The sequence below is a fragment of the Xenopus tropicalis genome, chromosome 6, assembly GCF_000004195.4.
Source record: "Xenopus tropicalis strain Nigerian chromosome 6, UCB_Xtro_10.0, whole genome shotgun sequence".
In the NCBI taxonomy this organism is placed as follows: Eukaryota; Metazoa; Chordata; class Amphibia; order Anura; family Pipidae; genus Xenopus; species Xenopus tropicalis.
Window position 1 is genome coordinate 46,772,261 of NC_030682.2, and position 24,166 is coordinate 46,796,426.

The 24,166-nt window shown below is 37.7% G+C and overlaps 1 protein-coding gene and 1 long non-coding RNA gene across 9 annotated transcripts in view; one reads left to right on the forward strand and one right to left on the reverse strand.

The window, feature by feature from the left end:
- Positions 1–24,166, reverse strand: part of thrb (thyroid hormone receptor, beta) — a 245,918-nt gene that overhangs the window by 84,991 nt on the left and 136,761 nt on the right. For all 8 annotated transcript variants that reach the window (XM_031903431.1, XM_018094691.2, XM_031903426.1 and 5 more), the window contains 1 exon segment: positions 12,819–12,879. The gene's annotated coding sequence lies outside the window, so the exon portion shown is untranslated.
- On the forward strand, positions 4,525–14,741 carry LOC116411500. Its single transcript, XR_004223148.1, has 2 exons — positions 4,525–4,686; positions 14,558–14,741. It is a non-coding gene; the product is annotated as an uncharacterized LOC116411500 (long non-coding RNA).

Genomic DNA, 24,166 nt, shown 5'->3' on the forward strand with positions numbered 1-24,166 from the left:
GATATTCACAGTGCTTCCCTTTGCTTGCAGGTAGGAACATGGCATGTAGGAATAATTAATGTTTGAACTATTATTGCAGTAACAGTATCTATTTATACACCCAATGCCTATAAAGCCTTCCAAAAATGAGTTCATTTTCTAGACAAAAGGGCATTCACTGGTTCTGTGCACAGCTTTGCAGTGCATTACAAGAAGCTGGTGTAAGTGTTTGTGATGTGTGCGGGAAGATGAAACAGATAAAATGAGGACCCCAATGATTCTTTGATGTTTAATAAACCAAATTTAATAAAGCCCTTTTGTTTAGCAAAGTTTCACCCTAAATAGATCATTCCTAATTGACATTGACGGTAGCCCCCCCATATAGGCTGGCAATCTACTATGTTAATTAAGAGTGAAAAAACACACTCAAACCCAGCGCTTCTTGGTGTATAATCCGTGTGTAAATTGAATGTTCAATATGCTGTAGACCGTAGTTACGTGCTGCTTCCTCTTGGTGTCAGCTCCCCTTTAGATGAGCCTCAGAAAGTGCATACATTTATTTCATTGGAAGCGCATAAAAACAAAAACAAAAATATAGTGCAGATCAATGGGATAATGAATAATCTTAACACCACACGTGCTTAATAATATACTGGTTAAAATGTGTTGACCCAACTCCGTGGTAAATGAGATACAATAAATGCTCACCAGAAAAACATGAACCAAAGCATATAGGTCCAACCCAACGGGGCAGTTGATTGGAGGGGGGTCTCTGAGGTATCTGTCGTGAAAACTATTTTTGTGCGGTATTTGATGCAATGAGCGCTAATTAATGCAGCGCGCACAAATTGTCGCCGTGTGCGAAAAAACACACGCCATATTAGCCATACACGCCATTACTTTCGGAAAACTACTGTTCTGAAAATGACCATTTCAAACTGGAGGCTACATCACTCTAGTGCCAACACATACTTGAATAAATCCCACTGCAAAGTCCATATTGTGTTGCCAAAAGCTCATGAACTGAACTTTTCTATAATTACCGCCTGCCCCAAGTAGGTGTTAATTTTCGCATAGACTAATGCGATATTTATCACGTCTATGTGTTTGTGAATCATGCGTTACTATTATTTCTGCGCGAGAATTAACACAATGCGTTAAAATTAAAGACTTGCGATCACACGTAATTTAGCGCATGCAATATGTGACTTACCGCACACGATAATACTTTAGCGAATCGTGCATTTTTTTCGCACCAATTTTAATGCAAAAAAGCATGCGATAGCGCTTATCGCACTTTAGTGAATCAACCCTATGGTGCCTGCATTAATGTCAGTTATGACCAGTATATTTAATAAGAGGCTCAAAGTGATTTCCCCAATGTACAATACTCACATATATTAGGCAACGTTGTGGCATTGGGGTTGTGATGGTCCAATCTGTCCAAAAGCCCTCCTTCCCTTATAGTAGCAAAATCATATCAGACAGACAAAAATACATAGCTACAGCAAAATTTGTTATTCAGAATGCTGGGGACATGGGGGTTTCTGGATAAGGGATATTTTCAGAATTTGGATCTCCATGCCTTAAGTCTACTAAAAGATAATGTAAACATTACATAAGCCAAATGATTGGTCTGCCTTTAGTAAGATCAAGTACGAGGTACTGTTTTATTATAACAGAGAAAAAAGTAATATTTTATTAAAAATTGAATTTATTTGATAAAATTGGAGTCTATGGGAGACAGATCCCATACCTGTACCTGTATACATTGTGTTTTTAACATGGCAGTGCAAAAGGCTGTTTGCTGTGTTTGCAGGTCACTGACCACAAAGGTTGTATCTGGTTAAAAAAAAAGAGGTTTATAGTAAAAGAAGAAACTGAGGAATCATTTTTAAATACTGAATAGCAAAAATGAGGAATAAAATAAGGAAATCTGTAAATGTTCAGCAACACATACACACAAACAAAACATTGTTTTTCTACCCAGAATAGTAAAAAATGTTTTCTTACATGTGACATTCCTGGTATTTTTTTTGTGTTTTTGTTGCTTAATTGTACTATGATGCTTGGTGCCATAGTTAATCTCTATCAAATCTCCCAACCATTTAATCTCAAATTCCCTATATCAATGGAGTTTTAGGAAATGCATAATTATGTCAGAGGCTCTACAAAGTGAAAGTAGAGCTACTTCAAATGAAAGTATCATGCTTTCTAGAAATCATTGCTAAAAGTTCAGATTAAGTCAACATTATGTGCAAATTTAGCAAGGGCTTTACGGGGCAAATGTCCATAGAACTTTTTGTGTACATTGTCAAGGGTTACATATTTCCCCATGTTATTATATAATTACTGCACTTTATTAGAGCCTTTATTATGATAGATTCACAGGCACAAGCATTTGTCATGACATTGGTGGTTTTTAGAATGCTAACAAATAAGTTCAAACTTATAAGTGAGAGAAAAATATTTCTATTATTTTCATTTGAGTTGGCAGTATCAATGGGAGGAGCCTGGTCTATGGTGTAGGAATGTAAAGGAGTCTGCTGGGAGTGAAAACAAATGAGGGAAATATGGTACTGGCAGGAGCATCAGAATTGTTTATGGAGTAAGTGGAAATGCCAAAGATGCCAAAAAGACTCCTTTTCTATAAGGGGGTTTAAAACTGCAATGATGGTGTCATGTTGTAGCAGTGTAAAGGGTTAAAATTTCAAAGTCTGGTTGGAATCCACGTTGGAAGGAAACCCCTCATGGTAGGGGGTAATTCACAAAACCCCCCTAAATGACACTGAAGTCAGGCTGGCTGGCGAGGTGTGAAGAGCCAGAATTAATCAACAAGGGTAACCAAATTATCATACCAGTGCTACAGTGGGGGTCTGTCTCTTGTTAGCAGATTCTTAGCTAATATTTCTCTGGGCCCATAAAATAAATACCTTTTACTAAAGATAAAAATCATGGCACCCAGTCATTAGTTTGTAGCTAGAGCTCCCCACAGACTCCAAACACTCCCGTGTTATGATGATCCCTTGCAGGATCATCCAATATACTGATAAAACCAAGAATAATATGGGTTAGGCCGGGTGTGTTGGGTGTCTATGAAAAGAGAATTCAATTTCCCACATAATGCACATGGTTCTATAATTCTGGTGAATACCCATAAGTATTTAAGGATAGCTGGAATATAAAAATGTCAACAGTACAGCTCTACTGGGGGGGGGGGTCATGTGACAAGTTCCTTGGCACTTCCCCCTCATGCATACGGTAATGAGGGAGGGGCCCAGCAGGAAGGATAAAAAGGGTACACACCCAGGTACTGATAGCTCATTCTGGAGGCCTCAACTTATGCAACTTATGTTGGGTGATGGGCTCAGGACTTTTAACCTCTTGCCTCAGAGGGCACGATATTCGGTAACGTACTAAGGATTTCTCTGTGTTTTTATCCCCTTTTATTTTTTATTTACTGTTTGTATTTGTCTCTTTTGTAACATCTGTTTAATGCACTGTTTACCCTTGTAATATTAAATATAAAATTTAATAAGTTCTGTCCTTTGGCTCTATATCGATTCCCACGTACCTCGTATGACTGCTCAGGCCTAGGTGTTTTTACTGTTTGGTTGTGTGTATGTGTATTGGGTAGAGGACAGATTCTGTGTAGATGCTAATTAACTAGTGGGCTGCTAGCAGGGGGGTGGGTTTGACTGTAATTTTAACCCTGTGGCTGCTAGTGTGCTGTTAAATTAGTGAGAACTAACCCTAACTGCAGTAAGAAAGTTTGTGTGTGATACATTTGTGTAATTAGGTTTCTATCGCCTGTTAATGATAGATGGTGGCAGCGAATAGTTATTTGGGGCGGTGGTTTGTTTGGGGGTGCTTGATGTTAGTCTAACCGGTGTGAAAGGTGACTGAATGTAACCCCCTTGTACCCCGTCCCGGTGTCAGGCGCGTCTGTGAGTGGCGTTTTCCTGACAGATGGGTTTCAGGACCTATGTTCCAGTTGCTTTCCAATCCTCTGGCTGCCCACACACACTCTCTGTCTTGGAACACACTTTTAACCTTATCTGGGCTGTCAACCCTTCTGGAGTTACCAGATTTTAGCTCGCCTCCCTGCCTTCCGTCACCCGATGTGATTCTCTCGATTTTTTCTGAATCTCCTGTATTCCTTGTTAAATTACAGAGCATATGTGCAGTAAGCCTTTGCTGACGTAATTAGAAACAGTTGTGCATGCGCAGGTAACCATTTTCTGCTTCAATCGTAGCATTTGTGTGCACATGCGCTAACATCACTTCTGGGTATCAGGGACACTTTCTGCCAAAATCCCCCATTTATGGGCAGATTCATTAAAGTACAACAGGTCCAATTACAAAAAATTAGTATTTTTTGTAAAGTTTACAACTTTTGTGTATCTTCTCTTATATTTTCATTAATTTGCGTGACTTTTTCTTACTTTGCGACAAAATCGTGTTTGTCGCAATGAGTACGAAAGTTTTGGATTCACTCAAGCTTTAGTATCGTGACTTTCCTTGGGCCAGGTTGGAGCTGCAGAGTGCCATTGTCCTATGGGAGGCTTCCAAAATCATGCACTGAAGGTTCAAAGTCATAAAGGTTTTCCTGTTGTTTATGATCATTCGCATACGAAAATTTCGTGACTATCTGATTGCCATTCGCAAACGATCGTTTCAATACGAAAATTTCGGAACTTTCAGATCGTAAGTACGAAATCTACAAACTGAATTTTCGGGACTTTTGCAATCATCAGAAATTATCGGATTTCATGATTCGGAGTTGTACTTTAATGAATGTGCCCCATAGTGTTATTTAAAAGTTGACAGCTCTGCCTTATCCATTATTCTTAATCACCCCTTCCTTTAGAAATAGGATGCTATTTTATTCCCTGTGTAAAGGCCTGGACAAGGCAATGACAGGAAATACCCACAGCAGCAAAAGGGGCTTCCACATAAAGCTCATCACACATAATGGCTCTAGTACCTTTAGGGGCTGTAGAAGATTACTGACCAAGGCACAGACTAATTTTGCCCCTTATATTCTGTAAGACATGGCATTTAATTTTTTTCTAAATAGTCACCAGCCTGGGAAAAAAACCTTAGTAATTTTATTTACCAGGAGGAGACCAACATTTTGGCACACCCCAGTTAATAATTCTTTCCTTGTCCTTTCCATCCCCATGGTCGTAAGCTCTTTTATAAAGCACTATATTTTCAGGGCAAAAACAGCCAACTGGCTAAGTATGTCTTTAGGCAGCCATATTGCTCCCCACAGAAAATAACAGGCATCAAGCGAACATCTGGAGCTCCTGCTAGTGCTGCGGGTTTACTGTGGTCTACAAGTATGGGCTACTGGGCGGGTTTACTGAGTCTCCAAATCTGCTAAGATAATAATAGTAATAGCATAGTGCTTTTCTCTTGTGGTCTCTTAACACATTACTGAATGATGACTTACTTACTTATTCTACTTAAAAAGCCTGGGTGATACAGATGTGTATTCAAACATCCAAAAATATGCCTCTCGGACTATGTATGACAGATATTATGGGTGCTGTGTGATAGGAAGCAAGTGGGGATACAAGAACTTAGTAGTTTTTCCAGATAAAGAGCACCTCAATTAAGAGATAATGTAATACTTTTAAAAGTTGTGCCATCCCAGGATACAGGGTCCTGAGACTGGAGCTGCAGAAATATAAAAAAGGGCTTAAAGTCATATCAGCATGCATTTGCACTATATATGTGACTACATGGTTTACATTAGCATCAAGCTGAATATAAGATGTATAGCAGCAAAGCAGCAAAATTCTTTAGCTAGAAATACAGCTATCAGCTAAAAATAATCTTCAGACATTCAGACAAACATTCAGAGTTACCCATAGCATACTTTTTATTTGTTCAAAAGGCAAAAATATTTAAGAAAAAAAATTACCTTCCTGGATATGTTATTCCATGGTGACATCCCAGCTCACTTCGGACAATAAACCTATTTTATTGCACTACATCATAAACTGTAAAGGTAACTCACTGGGTAATACACATTAAATGCCTTGTAAAATATGACGTTAAACTGAATATTCTGGGGATTTAATTATCTGCACATAGGCATGTGAACAGCCAGCAATTTATTAGCACTGTTATTAAAGGGAAATATCGTTCCAAAAATATATGAATAGAAATTGGCTGCAAAAGCCAAGACTTTTACGCATTGATACTAAACAGAATTTCTAGTTTTTATATTTTTTTCTATATAATTTAGATCAAATATATGTATATATATTTTTTTAATTTGTTGCCAAGCGGATAAAATGCTGGTTGCAAGTCCAGGAATGGGCCATGGGTCCAGGTCAGTTTGGGTTTGAGAAATGCAAGACACTAACACAAATAACCAAAAATCTGAACACATTTAATTTGTATAAAAGTATGTATTATGTGCTATTGTCTGCTGCACATACTGCTTGTACTGTACAGATAGTAAAGTATAATTGAAAACCACACTAAACAAAATAGGGACCCATTCTTTAAAAAGGTCCCCAGGTAAAAATAATTGTTAGAATAGATACTATATTGTGTTGTGAAAGACACATTTAATCACATAGGGAGTGCTGATCTATGCAATGGAAGTTGAAGTTCCAGCCTTGTCTTAGGTACACACAAAAGATGCATTCACTTGGTGCAGTGAATTTATATATTCTCCCAACAGCGTCTGATCTTAATTCTCACAATGCAAATGTGTAGTTCTTTATTCAATGAAGTGTAGTTTTCCAAAGCAAATAAAATAGTTGGCTTAATAATTATAATAATGTTTGGCCTGTAGGTTTTGCATGAATATTTTTCCTCCATCAGGGATATTACAATCAGTATATTACTGGATAAGCGACCCATGGGACTTTTTGTGTTTGGCTTATGAGCCTGGCAACAGAACACATACAACACAACAGATTTTTTAAAAAATAAAGTAAATAAAGGATTTATCCTTTGGTGGATTTGTAACCCTGCATTGGCTATCCATTAATGTATGAGACAGAAAACATTCTTCTACAACTAAACAAATTATGAATGCCCAAAATGTCTTTGATGTACAAAATTAATAATCAAATTAATGATACCCCAAAAAGGGCTGTTCTGCAGTTCTTTCAGGAATTAGCACAAAAGTAATAAAATTCCACTAGAACTCTGTGGAAAATATGTGGATTCCAAACCCATGTTCCACACTCAGCAAATCTGATGATCTAATAGTGTATATAATCCTACCATGCATAAAAGGTGGAAGAATATGGGGAATTTAACTAGTTACTAGCAGATGAGGTTACTAAGACTCATGTCAATTAAGTTCATTGACAAGGTTACATGTTTTTAACAGTAGGGATAATCAGTTTGTCTTGATTTGCTTGAATGACTGATTCATCTCAAATGCACAAATGGTTCCATAAGTCTTTAACTACAGGCTATGGGCAGAATGCAGGCAGTTGATGAATATAAAAAAAAAACCAATACCTGCCAACACAATGTACAAAATGGAGAACCTTGATGTTTTTACCAGAGAAAATACCTAAGGGTAAATGTTGGCTTCCCTCTGTAAAACAAAATTCCAACAGAAGAAAAAATAGCAGAGATGATGTTCATTCTCTTTCTGGCATTAGTCTGTCACTCTTTAGCTGCTGTTAATAGGCCAGAAGAAAAGTAACAGAAAAAAGGCAAAACCAGAAGGAAGTACTTCCGTGCTATCTGAACTGTAGAAAATTGTTTATCCAGACAAACAAATCCCTTTTTTCAGCACAGGTACCAGAAGAAATAGGGTGGGAAGGTAAAGAAGTAAACTGTAAAGTAGAAACCACAAAAGAATAGGATAGAATATATCTTTAGTGTCATTGTCACATAGTAAACTATGAAATTGCTCTTTGTATTAAATTACCTGCATGTACACACCACCTGTTTTTGGGGTTTGTGCTGGTTCTGCCGCCAGCTTCTCTATTGAGGATATTACTTCTATGAATGAGGACCAAAAGTCCTACAGTCATATAGGTGAAAGTACATCTGGACTGGGAAATGATTGTCACCGTATGACAATATGTCTGGGAGAAACTGCTGATGGTAAATGTTGGTGGCCAGAAAGTTTCCATCCTAGGTTGAAGGCAGTGCAATAGCATGCCAAACAGTTATCCCCTGTTGGTCTTGGGGAAATATTTGGAGACAGGGTGTGTACAGGGCAGCATATAGTCATGCTATTTCACATGAAAACTAAAATAAAAAGAGAGAGAAAACCTACCTCCTATGGAGCAGGATGAAAAAAAACTAATGAGGGATGGGCTACTGTCGGGAAGCACCAAGAGCACCATCCCTGCTCAGTTTATTCAGTTGTCATCCTGCATCCTAAAGGGAAGCCAACATTAAAGGCCATGTAAAGGCCAATCAAGTTACTAACACCTGAAATTGCACGTATGTAGAGAGAGTGCCCTAGTCTTTCTCAAGACAAAGGCAGTGATTCTGTGCAGTTGTGCTGTGCAGGGAACTGGAGCATGAGCATATTGTACTGTCTTTCCCACAGCTACATCATCCCGAATGACATCTCTCTAATCTACAAGTGGCAATGGAATGCATAGTGACACATTTCCATAGCAAAGCGTTATTTCAAACGAAAGCACCGTTAATAACCGAGTGTCATTACAGCACGCAAAAGAAATTATATTGTGGGTAGCGGGCAGAACTAGTAGCGTGTGTGCAGTACAGTGCATCCACCATCTTGATAAAAAAAATGGCAGCGGCGATTTCAGCGCTACAGAAATTAGCAGAATGAGTGAAGGAGGCACATTTCAGGGGAGACAAGGTATCGATTAAGTAGAGAAAATGGGTAGGTTTCCTAAGCTGGATTTCAGCAGGCTTGACATGTCCTTTAACTGGCACCTGTGCTGGAAATCTGTGGTCAATGATACATACCCTGATTTCCATACCCAACGCATTAGCACTGGAAATATCTTTTAGCAAACCTGTAGCTGTGTTTACCAAATTTCTTGTTAAATAAATAGTGGTTAAATAGTGGCTTTCTCTATAAACAGAAGTGCATAGGAATAAGCACATCTCTAAAAACATGTTATGTAAAGTTAACTCATTTGGTTACAATTCAAAACTTCTGCTAAGTTGTCACAAATATCTGGCCAGTCAAATAAATGGTTGTGAAAATGTCCAAACAGGAGCACCAGATACAAAATCTCATGAAAATATATTGAGCTATATTTTTTACAGACACATGGCTGTGCTCTCCAACACTTGACACATGCAAAGTAATGTGCTGAACTCCCACACAATAACTAGGCAGTCCTTCCACAGAAACTCTCTGTATGGTCCACTTCAAGATGTATAAACATCCAAAATTAAATTATGCCATCTCCGATACATTACTGTAAACTGTGAAAGTTTGTAAGCTGGTGTAACAAATTCCCCAAAAAACCACTTGTGAAAATATGTGTAGGAGCTGCAGGCCACACAGATCTTCACCTGATTCAACCTTTACTTCTTATTCAACCATTTACACCTAAGATTGTGCACACTCAACACATATCAAAAGACCACGTCCTTGCACTTGCACCCTGCATTCTATTTCACAAATTAGGTTTTACATGTCTGTGGAGATGCAAACCCAGAGCAAACTGTGTATTTACCGCACTTCCAGCATGCAGTAATAAGACATTTAAGCCCCAGTGCATGCTCACACTAGCAGCAGAAAACCAGTGATTTCACTAGTTAGGGACACATTTAAAGAGTACTTATGTATTCATAGTTCTAGAACCTAAAAAAAAAACATAGAAAGATAAAAAGGGGTTATTTACGACCATATGTGCAGTGGAGTTTTAAGCACAATTTCCATATTTTAATACCTAAAGTGAACAATTTTCCCCATGATTGCAGCATAATTGTGGTTGCCAGGGTATATGTGCCTGGTGCAATTGTGGCTGAAACTGTGCTGTCAGTTCTACCATGAGAGTAACATGTACGTCCTATACTTACAGTGCAAATGTGCTGCAGCTACTGGCACAGGTCACTGAGAGAACAATAAAATTTTTAGCCACAATTGTGTCAGGCGCATCTTCCCCTGGAAACCACAATAACGCTGGAAATATGGGGAAAATGTATCTCTTTTGGGTAGAACTGTATTGACCCCTATTATCTTACCATATATTTCCAATACTCCAAAATCAAAATAATAAATAGCCCCATTCCAATGCCTAAATTATGTCTCTCAGGTTGTATTCATATGGACTCAAGTGTGGGCCTTTGCAATGATAAGGAATTTTCCAATGTTGTAGTAACTTGGTTTTGGCTGACACTAAGGTAAGCTTTACTTCTCCAGGGTAAGAAAAATAATGAAGCATCTCTAAAGAGAGCTTAAGTTTAGAGTCCAGGTGTTCCAGTGTAAAAAATATTCCAGCCCAGTATGGGGCATATAGAAAGGTCTATGGGATCAAAGGAAGGTTGTCTCAATACCAGATATGACTAACAGATTAGATTCTACCTCTGTTCAGAAATACCTTGGTATTGATATTTAATACCAAATATCAATACCAAGAATCTGGTAATTTACAATCCCTAGATTTGTTGATCACAATATAGCAATAAACACTTCAGTGCTCACAAGCAGAAACAGGAGATCTCTTTATGGACCATTGGACTGAGTAAAACCATTTACACTATTATTGCATTATAAGATGTATCCATGATCAGGAATATTCTATACTATACAAAGAATATCTGGCTTAAGGTGGGCATGCACTGACCAACCCTCCACATTATCAGATATGGTGCATCAGATAATACATTTTGTAAACTGTACCGATCTTCTGAGATCTGATAGGAATTATGAATTATGAAAGTCAAGTCTATTTAGTGAAAGTCTTCGCCATGTAATTAAATCAAGACATTATTTCTTAACATGTGAGTTATCAACACACAAGTTTACAAAACTGCACTTACAACAAGTAGCTTGAAAAAGTCTTCCAAGTTTTGATTTGGTTTTATAAGCATGCAGAATGACTGATGTCACAATAACCATATCCTTTAAAAGACATGCAAGTCTCTATTAAATTAACATAAAAATGCAGAGACATACAGCACAAAGAAACGCAAATAAATGTACAACTATTTTTCCATTAACAAATCAAATTAGCAGACTCTTAGAATGATTTGTAGTTGGAACTGGAACTGAATTTGGAGAAAAGTTTTTTTTTGCTTGAATTGAAACTCCGTGAGTTTTTATGTGATAAACCAGGAGATAAATTTTTCACACTGAGCTAAATCTAGCCCATTATTTTTGCTATTTCTAATTATAACCCCTTCCTCTACTATTCATCAATTTACTATTAATGTAAATGTCTCCCTTTTGTTCCTTACCTTATATCTATAACATTTTCCCTCTTCTTTTACACTGTCAGCATTCACCTCTGTTTGTAGACTTTCTCCTCCTGGCTAAAAGGACCCGCTTCTTTTTGCATTGTACAGTCTAAGTAACTGCGGCATGTATTGGTTCTGACTTTAACTTTACTGGCACACACTGCAACCCATTCCTCATTTCATTTGAAGCATGCTATGAATCTACCACAAACACATGATTGTAGCATATGGATATGTTTTTGAGAAAAAAAAACTTAACAAAAGGAAACTTATGTTCCATCTTGCATTTAACTTGTACTAAATAAAACCCCCAAACTGAATATAAAGTGTGGAATGTCTATCTTCTAAAGACTATAAAATAAACACAAGTATGCTACACATATGTGAATTCTGTTAAGTTGCTTAATACAAAAATAACAATCGTGATTTAGCAAACCATAAATATGTCCAAGCTTTATTGAAAAGCAATAAATAAATGGAGACTGCGAAGCTCAGAAGCAGAGTTGACCCTGGCAAAATTTCAAATATAAATATAGAAAGGCCTGGGCTGTAAAGTAGAGTGGAAGACTGAACCAGTCTTTTGTCTGATATCTCATTTTCTTCTTGTCCACAATGAGTGACCAAGAAGAAAGTCTTAATAAAATGCATAAGCTTTAACTGGAGCTGTTAGGCTTAATCACAGGATTAAAAGAAGATGGATCCAGCAGTTTAAAGAAAGCTAGACTGCCTTAACGTAATCATCAGCCCCGCTCCCTAGGTTTGCAATCCCATTTGAAGTATATATTATTTTCAGCATTGCGGTTGGTCATAAAGGAACCCTGAGCTCTTGCCACCTTCTCGATGTAATCCCCCATATTGCTTAAAGTTAATACTCATGTAAAATATATTATGTTAGCACCTGGGTGAGTAAAGCTTGACACAGCCCTCACCTGTCTGGGAAGGCGGTCATTAAGTAATAGCCCACCTAGCCTCTCTTGATGTATGTACAACTGCTAAAATATATTTTATCCCTTACATCACTGACAACCATGGTGTATACCATGTTATTAACGATGGCATTAAAAGCATTTAATCTTATAGGAGTCGATTCCTCAGAAGATAAGCAGCCTTTTTAATATATTATTTAAAAAATAAACATGACAAATTCAGGAAGCTATTAGGAAAACATTAGAATTTTATATCTTCCGTTTTGTACATTAATATTAAATGAACGCACTTCCTCAAAACTTTTTAGGCTAACCACTATACTTCCTGAATAGTACAACATAAAGAGAACTGTAGGCAATATTTACCTTAAAAGTCCTTGCCAAAAAAGATAAACTGATATTACAATTCCCTCTATAGATATAATGCCATTTCCAGTTGTTGAGCCAACTTATCCTCTTCATTATGATATATTTATTATGAATAAAATAAAACATGCATTCTGCAAATATGAATGTATTTAATTTTACCTCATTTGAGAAATTCTCTGCAGATTCTTTCTGGGTTTTGTTCCTGGTGCTTGACGTAAACCTGCAGATGGAAATGAAATGGAGGGGTACTGTTAATACTGGCTTTTGGGATGTTGCCAAAAGTGTCTTTTCAACAAAGTGCACAATAAAGAAACAACTTAGCACTATAAAAATAGTTAATGCTTTTACGTAAGTGTATTAATTCCTAAATAATTTTAAAAGCTAGCAAAAACAGACCAACAATTTGATCCACAATGATTACATGCAATGAGGTGTACACAGTTATCAGAGCTGTTGATACAGGTATAGGATCTATTATTGCGAGTGCTTTGGACCTGGGTTCTTTGTGTAATTTGGATCATTTTTAATAATGAGAAATATTTGCATAAGATAAACTCTGTGGGAGATGGATAACCCAAATTTAAAATAAGAGGACACCAAATGCTCGAATATAGGACTTTACGTGCAAGTTCCTGGGCGTGTTCTTAAATTACTGATTGATTTCCTGGTTTCTGACTTTCTTTCCTTATTCTGGCTACTCTGCTTGCTGCCTGCCCTGACCTGAGTCTAAACTTCAATTAAGTGACTCTTTCTGGGTGTGTTTACTAAGACTGGAGATAAATATCACCAATGATGTTGCCCATAGCAACCAATCATCAAATAGATTTGAACACCTGCAAGTAAGAATCAAAAGCAAAGATCTGATTGGTTGCTACGGGGACATCACCGGAGATGTTTATCTCAAATCTTAGGGTTATATTTATCATGTTGTGTAAAAAGTGGAGTGAAGCATTACTGATGATGTTGCCCAGGGCAACCAATCAGCAATTAGATTACAAAATCAAAGAAAAGCATCTGATTAAATGATCAGCATGTCCTATAGGTAACATATTCATATTTTAAAAAGTCGTTTTTTTGTGTCAGTATCACTTTAAGTGAGAAACTAATAGCTAAAACAACAAGGTACATCTAATATTACTAAGCAGGAACCAAATATTCTGGTTGGTTTCTATGTTAATGTACTGTATGGACATAGTAAACTGAATTTAGTCATATATTTTAAGAACTCCAGATCTCATGGAATAGGTGCACATTAGGATAGAAAATTGACTCTGACCATCACAATGAAATTATATGCCATTACCATAACTATAACTAGCATTTGCAAGAAAAAGGGAAAAGGGCTCACCCTTTTAATTTATTTTAATAGAGCATGTACACAAATGGCCAGATAAATGTATTTAACCTGATGGTCAAGTGAGCATTGGATATAATGGGCAAACAACATGTTGTCACTGTTTCGTAAATAAACTTGTGTTATTCTCATTATGAGTTTATTTTCATGCTGCAAACACTGATACCTCCCAACATTTGAATTACTAAATGAGGGCCAAATTAGAGCATGCCTCAGTTCTGCCCCAACATTTTCCCAATACACCCAAACACCACCCATTTTCCCATGAGGCCCCACCCCTTTTAGGGTCCAAACTAAAAAGCTGCAACTTTACAAAGCCAAATTAGGAAATGACATGTACACAAATTTACACATTTTAAGCCATTTTCTAATGAGCTGGATATTCTTATAACACTTCTTACATATATTTCCAGGTCTGTTAAAATATTGAATTTTTCATTCCAAACAAAATATTAAAGTGCAAATTAACCTGATTTGTCATAGTGTAACATAAAAACAAAAATAATAACAAATAATAAAAATACTATTATTTCTTTATTTCTAGGAGGTTTGCAGATTTACCCAGAAGACTCTAGATTTATCTTGTTTTGGGTCTCGTGGAGCACAGAATTTTGGAGTGCAAGCTCTCTGTAAAAACACAGTCACTCCTATTTCCTTGGCAATATAACTCTTCCAATCGTGTAAACTCCTCTTCCAATGATGAAGTAATAAATGCATTTTTATTAGTGTGTCTGGCTCTTCATATTAATGTGTATGGCTCTCAGCAAGATTCATCAGACAGCAAACCTGACACTATTCGTATCATGGTCGTACTAAAGTATTGTGGTGCGATCTGAAAGTTACGAAATTTTCGTATCCGAATGATTGTAAACGGTGCGAAAACCTTTCTGACTTTAAACTTTCAATGCATGATTTTGGAAGCATCTCATAGGACTCAATGGCACTCTGCAGCTCCTACCAGGCCAAAAGAAAGTCACGATACCGAAGCTTAAATTAATTCCGAAATTTTGTAGTCGTTGCGACAAATACGATTTTGTCTCACAAATTGACGCAAAGCACAAAAAAGCTGCGTAATTTAATGAAAATATCGTACAAATTCCGCAAAGTTCTAAAAGTTACAAAAATACAAATTTTTTTCATTTGTACTAATTCGTACTTTGATAAATGTGCCCCATAATCTCAGAAATACGTTGATACACAAGGTTGCATTATAGATACAGATGGAAATATCTGTAACATTAGTTTTCTGTTTCTGTTGTGGAGAACAAAAACATCTAAGTTGGAATTGAATGCTGCCAGTTATAGGGAGTTTTGGCTCGAAAGGGTTTAAGTCGTGAACCTTTTTTTTACAGTTTTGCAACTGTTAAGCTGAATTATATGCAGTAGGCACCATTTTGCTGCAAAATATTACCTGTACCCCTGTAGCCCCATGTCAGCTCTAAGCTCCTAAAGTTCCTAATCATTTAACTCCTTCAATGCAGATCAGTGCCTCATGCATTTGAAGATTATCCATGTACCCCACCCTGACCTATGGGAGTGCTGTTTTGAGGCACTTAGCTCATCTGTACATTCCCCAAGGAGTGGTTTCTATTTGCAAAAGAAGACAACAGCTGCAGGGGCTTGAATTCATAAAGGATCTAGACAATATTATCCAGCTCTCTAGAAGAATAAAATAGGCTCATGAACCCCAGCCCATAATATGGCAGGGAAGGAAAATATACAGCAAATGAGTTGCTTTTTTAGTAAAATGTAAAATATTTGCAGAGTTGTCCATTTTTTAAGCACAATATTTTACAATTTAACATGTGGAACCATTAAAAAGATAAGGGAATGAAGCACTTAGCCCTATAATAATCCAGTCAAAAACAGAACTCTCTGTGGATTAGTATCTAGTACAAAAGTGTAGCCTGTTTGTAAAACTTTTATCAGAAAGCCTCCTACCAAAAGCTTAGTGTCTTAGACCGGAGCTGCATCAAACTGCTTATCATGAGTTTCTGGCTCCTTGGGATGTTGCCACTGGCAGGATATCAAACCCCAAACTGACTAAATGTAATCCCCACAAAATGGATACAGTCAAAAAGCACTTACAACTTATCTTCTGAGCTTAAGTGGCTAAACATGTAGAAGTACAGTAATTGGCTCCCCTGTGTTCCTCCTTGCACTCCTGTGTACCTGGGCACTATGAGAACAACATGTTCTCACTCACAGACTCACAGGCACGTGGCACCAATCTGGCCTGGAATCTTCTCCCAAGGCTCATCCAACCTGTCTGCAGATTGGCAAAGAAAACTATGCAGTTTGCATTTTCAATAGGAACTTCTCTTTACCATACTGTTGGTTCTACAGGAGTTATACACTAAATACACTCATTTTTTTTGCCCTAATCGTTTTACTAGCAAACTATACAGTATTGCAAGGTGAAGAGATTTTCCTGCATTTATAATTTACAAAGCCAACTTCCTTATACTACAGCAACCAGCCCAGAGGATGCCATTACTACTCTCCAGAGAAGACACAAAAAGGGAATGTAGTAAAAGGTCCAAGTTTGCTAACACTCTAATCCAGTGATCCCCAACCAGTAGCTTGCGAGCAATATGTTGCTCAGCAACCCCTTGGCTGTTGCTCCCAGTGGCAAGTGTTCCTTTTTAAATTTCTGACTTTCTGGAGGCAAGTTTTGGAGACATAAAGACCATGTGTACTGCCAAACAGAGCCTCCTGTAATCTACCAGTCCTCATTGGGCAACCAAATAAACAATGACAGCCTTTAATAGTCACCCCCAAGGAACTTTGTTCATATTTTGGGACCCCTGCTTTAATCACTTACACCAATCAGCATTTTTTGGTCAATTGTTTAAAGGGGACCTGTCAACCTAAAAAATAATTCCAAATCCTTTTCTATCATATTAGTTGATAAACTTTACTTTACACTATTCATTAATGGGGTGGTTCATCTTTAGGTAACTTTTACTATGTTATAGAATGGCCAATCTTAAGCAACTTTTCAATTTGTCTTCATTATTTCTTTTTTATGTTTTTTTAATTTTTTGCCTTCTTCTTCTAACTCTTTGCAGCTTTCAAACGGGGGTCACTGACCCCTGCAGCCAAAAAACTATTTCTCTGTGAAATTAGAGTTTAATTGTTATTGTTACTTTTTAGTACTTTTTTATTCAAATCCTCTCCTATTCATATATCAGTCTTTCATTCAAACCACACCCTGGTTGCTAAGATAATTTGTGTCCTAGCATCCAAATAGCTACTGCAACACCGAACGGCAGAGCTGCTGAACAAAAACGAAAATAATTAAAAAACTACAAATAAAAAATGAAGACTTATTGCAAATTGTCTCAGAATATTACTCTCTACATCATACTAAAAGTTAACTCAAAGGTGAACAACCCCTTTGTATGATCCCAAAATGCATTTGCTGTCTACGTGAAATCTAGAAAGTGCTGAATAGAAAGTTACAGTAAATATAATTAAAAATCTGACCTGTCATTCATATATTGCCCGCCCCGCCTTTATGCCTTAGGCATAGAGGCTGGGCGGGCAATATATGATTGACAGGTCAGATTTTTAAATACATTTATAACAGGTATGGATGATTTAATTAAAATAAGAATTTGAGTTTCATGTTTAATTTTTAAAGGACTTTTATTATACAGCTTTTTATGTGTGGGTCTCAGGTGTCCATTAAAAGCAAACATTTTTTTTCATTTGAAAACATTTTTTATTTTTTTTTGTACAGAAAAAAGAAGAAACAACAAAAGAAAAAGCAGGCACATTGGAAAAACATACTGTACAGTTTGGTTCATGTATTAGTAGTATTCTAACCAGTGCTTTTAATGTTGGGTGACAGGTAGGCAGGTAGATATTCATATATTCCTCATGCAACTGTTTGTTTCCTGCTCATTTACCTTCTGCCAACTAGCAGCGCTTGGCAATATTATACTCGTTCCTAGTTTTACCTTTATGCCTTAACCTTAAAAAAATGCATTACAGAATAAAGAAAAAAAGAACAAAAAGATAAGATAACATAAGACAATAATAAAAACTTTTTTTTTTTGCGAACATTGTGTGGTCTGTTTATTTCTGCTGCTTGGAGGGTGTTAGGTGTCCATTAGGGTTCTTGTGTTGTTTTATTGTTTTTTTGAGTACATCATTATGGGTCCTGATCTATACCCGTATTGATAGGGTGTCTGCTTAAATATGGGTGCCACGTTTCTCTAAATTTTTGTACTTTATTGTTCACCAATGCCGTAATTTTTTCCATTACCATAATTTCCCCCAGTTTGGCACCTATTGCCATCCATGTTTGGGGGATTGGGCCTTTCCAGTGTCTAGCTATGGTGATTCTTGTGGCTGAGCATATTTTGATTATCAGGCGTTTGGTATTTTCACTGTAGTAGGCCCCTTCTGGGAATAGGTTAAGGAGGGCGATTTGTGGTTCTGGAAGCAGAGACGATCCATAGCATGCGTTGATTTCCTGAAAGGCTAGCTCCCACACCTTCTTTGCTTGTGGGCACTCCCACCACATGTGCATATATGTGCCTATCTCCCCGCAGCCTCTGAAGCATGTGGGAGGTATATTGCTTTGTATTTTGTGTAGTTTTTGCGGTGTCATGTACCACCGGGAAATGGTTTTATAGCCATTTTCTTTTAGTAAGGTATTAGTTGAGATTTTAGTAATATTCTCATATACCTCTTCCCATCCTGCATCGTCTATGGGTTGTTTTAGGTCCGTGGACCATTGTTCTTGAAAGTTAGGGGGGTTGCTCCCAGTTTCGTGTATCATATGGTAGTATATGCGGGATAAAGAACCCCTACTTTTCAGACCTTTTTTGCATTCAGTTTCATATTTCGTGTAGTTTCCGTCGCATCCTTCCCTCAGGAAGGTTTTCACCCAGTGTGTTAGTTGTAGGTATCGATAATGTTCACGCATGGGGATGTCATATTTCTCTTTCATGGTATTGAATGACTTGACTCTGCTCCCAGTAAGCAAGTCTCCTATTTTTGTAATTCCGTTCTGTATCCACCATCTAAAATCAGATGTTTTAGTCCCTGGTAGGAAAGTTGGATTTTGAAATAGTGGTGTCATTAGTGATTGCGGTTTGCTTAGTTTGTCTCTATATTTGTAGTTTACCCACAGTCGTAATGAGTGGGCTATACATGATGGCCCGTGTTTTAGGAATGCTGGGGGAGTGGGTTTCCACATTATCTCGGGCAGTTTTGTATCTTGGATCAGCGCTTGTTCTAGTGCAACCCATCGTGGTTGCCCTTCTACCATGTGCCACGCTTGTATTTGGGCAAGTTGGGCTGCTTTGTAGTATGCAAACAAATCTGGGACCCCTAAGCCTCCTTTATATTTACTTTTCTGTAGTTGTTTCCTGCTTATTCTAGCTTTTTTCCCTTCCCAGATGAATTTATCCATAATACGTTGTAGTGATTTACCCTCTATTTTTGGGTATTTGATTGGGAGGGTGCGAAAAAGGTACAAGATTCTGGCTAGTATGTTCATTTTTAAGCAGTATATGCGGCCCAGCCATGATATACTATATCCTTGCCATTGCTGTATATCCCTTTTTAGCCTTTCTATCAAGGGGGTATAGTTATGTTTTGATAGATCCTGTGTGTTCTTAGTGATCATTACCCCCAGGTACTTAATTGCTGTTGATTTCCATTTAAAGTGGAAAAGCAAACATTTTTTATTGGTTGGCATAGAGTCTAAACATCACCTAATATGCACACATTGAACTAGGTGTGTAAGCACACCAAACAAGAAATCAGCCTACAAGAGATAATTATATACATCTTATGCAATATTTCAGCAATGTATTACAATCACCAATGGATCAAAATGGCCAAAGACATTAATATGAGGCAGTAAAGATGCTAAAAGGGGTGCCTGGCATAACAGTAGAGAAAGTGGGCAGATGTTTCTACAACTAAACAGCCAGATTTCAGGCAGCAGTTCTGTACCTGATCGCAACAAAACAATTAATCCATGAAAATATAAACTAGCCTGTTTATCAGGCTCTTAATATTTTATTTGGCACTTGCCTCGAGCGCTTGCTTCGAACTTTGCACAGGATTGGACGAGTGCCACTATCGGAACCACGTCCAAGAATCTCAAAGGATATATGGCACAATTTACAAACACGGCATTGTCATGTGCAAGACAAAAGCTGGATATGTACTTCAGCAAAATGTGAATAGGTCACTACTTACAGCTGTTAAACAAATAATGAGGTCAGAAACATTATTATTTTTAAAAAAGAGTGAGAAATAAGAAAGAGAGAGACAGCTTCAGCAGCCACCACATTGTAGCCTAATGAAAGTATTCATACACCCACTCTAATGGCTGCAACTATTTTCAAGTCAACTAATCTGATATAACAAGTTCTGCACAGCTAAACTGTTGTCAGTTTGCTGCCATGAGGGATTTCCTGCAACAAAAATCTTTTTATCCACAGACATTACTATAGTCTATTGACGTCTGTAGACAATGTATTAACCAATGAAATATGGTAGCTCTTAATAATATTTATAAATTCTAATATGTAAAACATGCACAACACATGCAAACAGTATGCAATCATTTATACTTAAACAAAAACTAAATGTGTGGTACAAGTTGCTAAGAACATAGAGGGCTAAGGGCCTGCAAACATTTAACGTCATTGGAGACGTCTAGTGGGTTGCAAGGGTGATTCACTGTTCCATGGAGATACTGAGAACCTGTGGACTATGCTAGGCAAAGGAAAGTAATGTACTGCATCTAAACTCAATCCTTTTTCTGTTTTGTTATAGGTCCTGTGTTTGCAGCCTGATATAAGTTTGCTTGATGGACCATACTTCAACTTCTTCTGAAGGCCCTGATTATGTTGAACTGGAACAAAGAAAGCATTAAGAGTTAATAGCTGATGGCATTGATGCTTATAAAGAGCTCATGACTTCTACCACATGCATGAGACTGTTTCTGACAGGTCCCCAGAACCTGCCCAGCAGGAAAATTTAGCTTTGCACACACCTACAGAGTTTTAACATAGTGTGCTATACTTTAACAAATACTTAATTAGGCCATATGGACTATAGCTGTCTGCCCCAGTATCAGTGGTGATATGGATATTTATTTAAAAACAGTACCCATTAAAAGTACTCATCATTAGAACAATCTTAAGGGGGCTGCAAGCAAGGGAAACTGCACTTTATGGGGCTCCCATGGCTGCTACTATATGCAGTGGGTATGTAAAGAAACACACCATCAACTGTTATCCTTAGACAGCCAAAGACTGTTTGTGATGCTGAAAGTGCATTTTAACAACAGAGGTGCAGCTATATTATATACATTTGGGTCCCAATCAAATTAATTTGCCCTGAGCCCCATGACCACTTCAAACAGGTCATACCATGCAACAAGTAACACCCAACCGACAGTTTCCTCTCAGAAAGCCAGAGAACAATCTCCCCTTTAAAAATGCTCTGCTCCTCTTTCCCCACACTCAGAAGTAGAAAATCCATTCCTCATCAGACACGCTTTATTTTTCCATTGTGAAAGCCAAAAGTGAACAAGCACTTGAATGGCAGCCAGCAAGCTTCCACGCAGGTTTAATCACTGCTCTTCCCATCTTTGTCATGTGAATGCTACACTCTGAAGCCTCTTAATACATTATTTTCTAGGTAATGACTTAAAAAGTGTCAGGTTGTAAGTATTATTTCCTTTAAAGCCAATTGTTTAACCCATTCAGCCATGGTGTGTGGCTGTAAATGCAGATGTCCCAACGCTATACAAGTTGGTTGTTCCTATACTAAGGGGCACATTTACTAATCCACGAATCCGAATCACGAATGGGAAAAAATCGTATTGGAAACAAAAATTTCGTAAGATCACAAATATCACGAAAATGCTTACGAAAAAATCGTATTAGTCACGATAATATCGTATTGGCGATCCGAAAGTCACAAAATTTTCGTACTGAACAATTGTAAACAGCGGTAAAACCTTTCCGATTTTTTCGTGCAAACATCCGAAAAAGTCGTGCAGCGTACGAAAAAGTCGTGCGGACACCCGAAAAAATTCGCATGAACGCTCATGCTTTTGTAAATGTGCCCCTTAGTGTATCCCATGGACAATGAACATGCTGTGCTCAGATTGCCTCTAGTCTCCTTTTTTTGGGGAGGGGGGCTGCCGTTCAGTATTACAGGGACTTTCCTGTGCAACTAGAGCTATCCCATTAAACCATGGCATGGTACTCCACAACAGAATATTGTGTTTTTGCACTTAAAGGAGAACTATACCCTCAAATCAGGATATTTTTTACTTAATGCACCAGCCTTTAGAGTTGGAGCGGGTCCAGAGGGGAGCCGTATTGCTAGTACAGTGATCACTGTTGTGCTCTCAGGCCTAGCAGGGCTAAATTTCCATTTTAAAAAATGGAAATTTTTCTCTTAAAGTTACCAGATTTTTGCTGTCCCTGGTAACTGGCCGCTCCCTGCCACCTGAGAAACTGTTCTCACCTTGCCTCATGATAGTAGCTCTGGGCAGCTGTTCAGAAGCTACATTTAGGGGTCATCGCAAAGCAGAACATGAGGTTAACATGTCATAGAAGCTGATGCTCAGGGCCGATTATTAAATTCTATTGTAAACTGCACTGATTCCTTAGTTTCCATGTGACGAAATTCTGAATTAATTACTAATTTTATATTCTCTATATACAGTATATTGTGAGTTGGCCCCTAAGCTCAGTAAGTGACAGCAGCACAGAGCATGTGCAGTGAATCAGCAGAAAAGAAGATGGGGGGCTACTGAGGCATCTTTGGGGGCACAGATCTTCCCTGCTAAAGGGCTGTGGTTGCCTTGGGCTGGTGCAGAAACCCAAAACATAATGTGCAGCATTTCTAACTTACTTCTTTACATAGTTACACAGGGTTGAAAAAAGAAAGAGTCCATCAAGTTCAACCCTTCCAAGTAAACCCAGCACCCTTCCAAGTAAACCTTTTGTTCTAATTTAATCACTAAGGCCACTGACCAGCTTAACCCTGGGGAGATGGATATGGCCCTGTGCTATATACTTATACATTGGACAGGGTGTCCTACAGACATGGACAACAATGTGCAAACTTACGACGCTACAGAATGCCACAGCAACTAATCAGATTTTACTTTTATTATTCTGGCTGTAATAGAAGGTTCCAGGCTAACTGCTGATGATCTGCAAAGGGTTACTGCATTGGAACAACCCTGCTGAACCCAAGCCTAGGGTCCCTCCCAGCTGTTTTCATCCACCCATCCCTCAATTAAAAGGGCAATCTAGTTTCTGCAAACACTAGATCACTGGATTAACCTACCCCTTGCTGTGTTTCCTGTTGGGCATTGTTTTGTTCTTTCCTGCAGAACCACTGCTGGAAGCAAAATGCCAGCTACTACGTCTGTGTGTGACCAGCTGTCAGAGCTTTGTAAGCAGAAACAAAGTGTTTGTAGGAAAAAATAATCTCAGCAAAATATGGAAAATGATTTCTTTCCAGACTTTATCTTGCCATTACGTCATTTACCTTATTACGTTTTGTCATCATGAATGTGAATGAGTTTTTACTTTGTGCCTTTGTGTGTTTTCTGACTCTTACTCATTCTCCTGTTAAGAGTTCTATAAGAGGGGATTAAAATGAGGGGACTGTCAGTTCTGGGAGATGCTTTATTCAACTGTAAGACAGTAGCAGGTATATTTATCATGCTGTGTAAAAATATCTCATATTTTTCCTTCTAACTTCAGCTAACTAGCACCACAACCTATAATTTTTATTGCTCATAATTACGATGTAATGTTAAAAGCCAAATAACCATTAAACAAAGCATCTCATATAAATGACAGATCTTATATGTTAATCCACTTAAAGAACTCAACATGTTCTTTTCATAAAAAGGTGTTTCTTCCCCTTTAATAGTGTTGTTCTTTTCAGGCATATAATGAGGGTGCATACAGTATAATACAATCCAACTGCTATGGCATTTTCAGTGTTATAAGAGGTGTTATATTGGAAACATATTATTACTCTAATTAACAGATGCCTTTTAGCAAGGGAGTAGAAATACAGAGTTACTGTAGTACTAATCTGATCCAGGGACTGGTCTAATTGCCCTCTTAGAACAGGAAAGAAG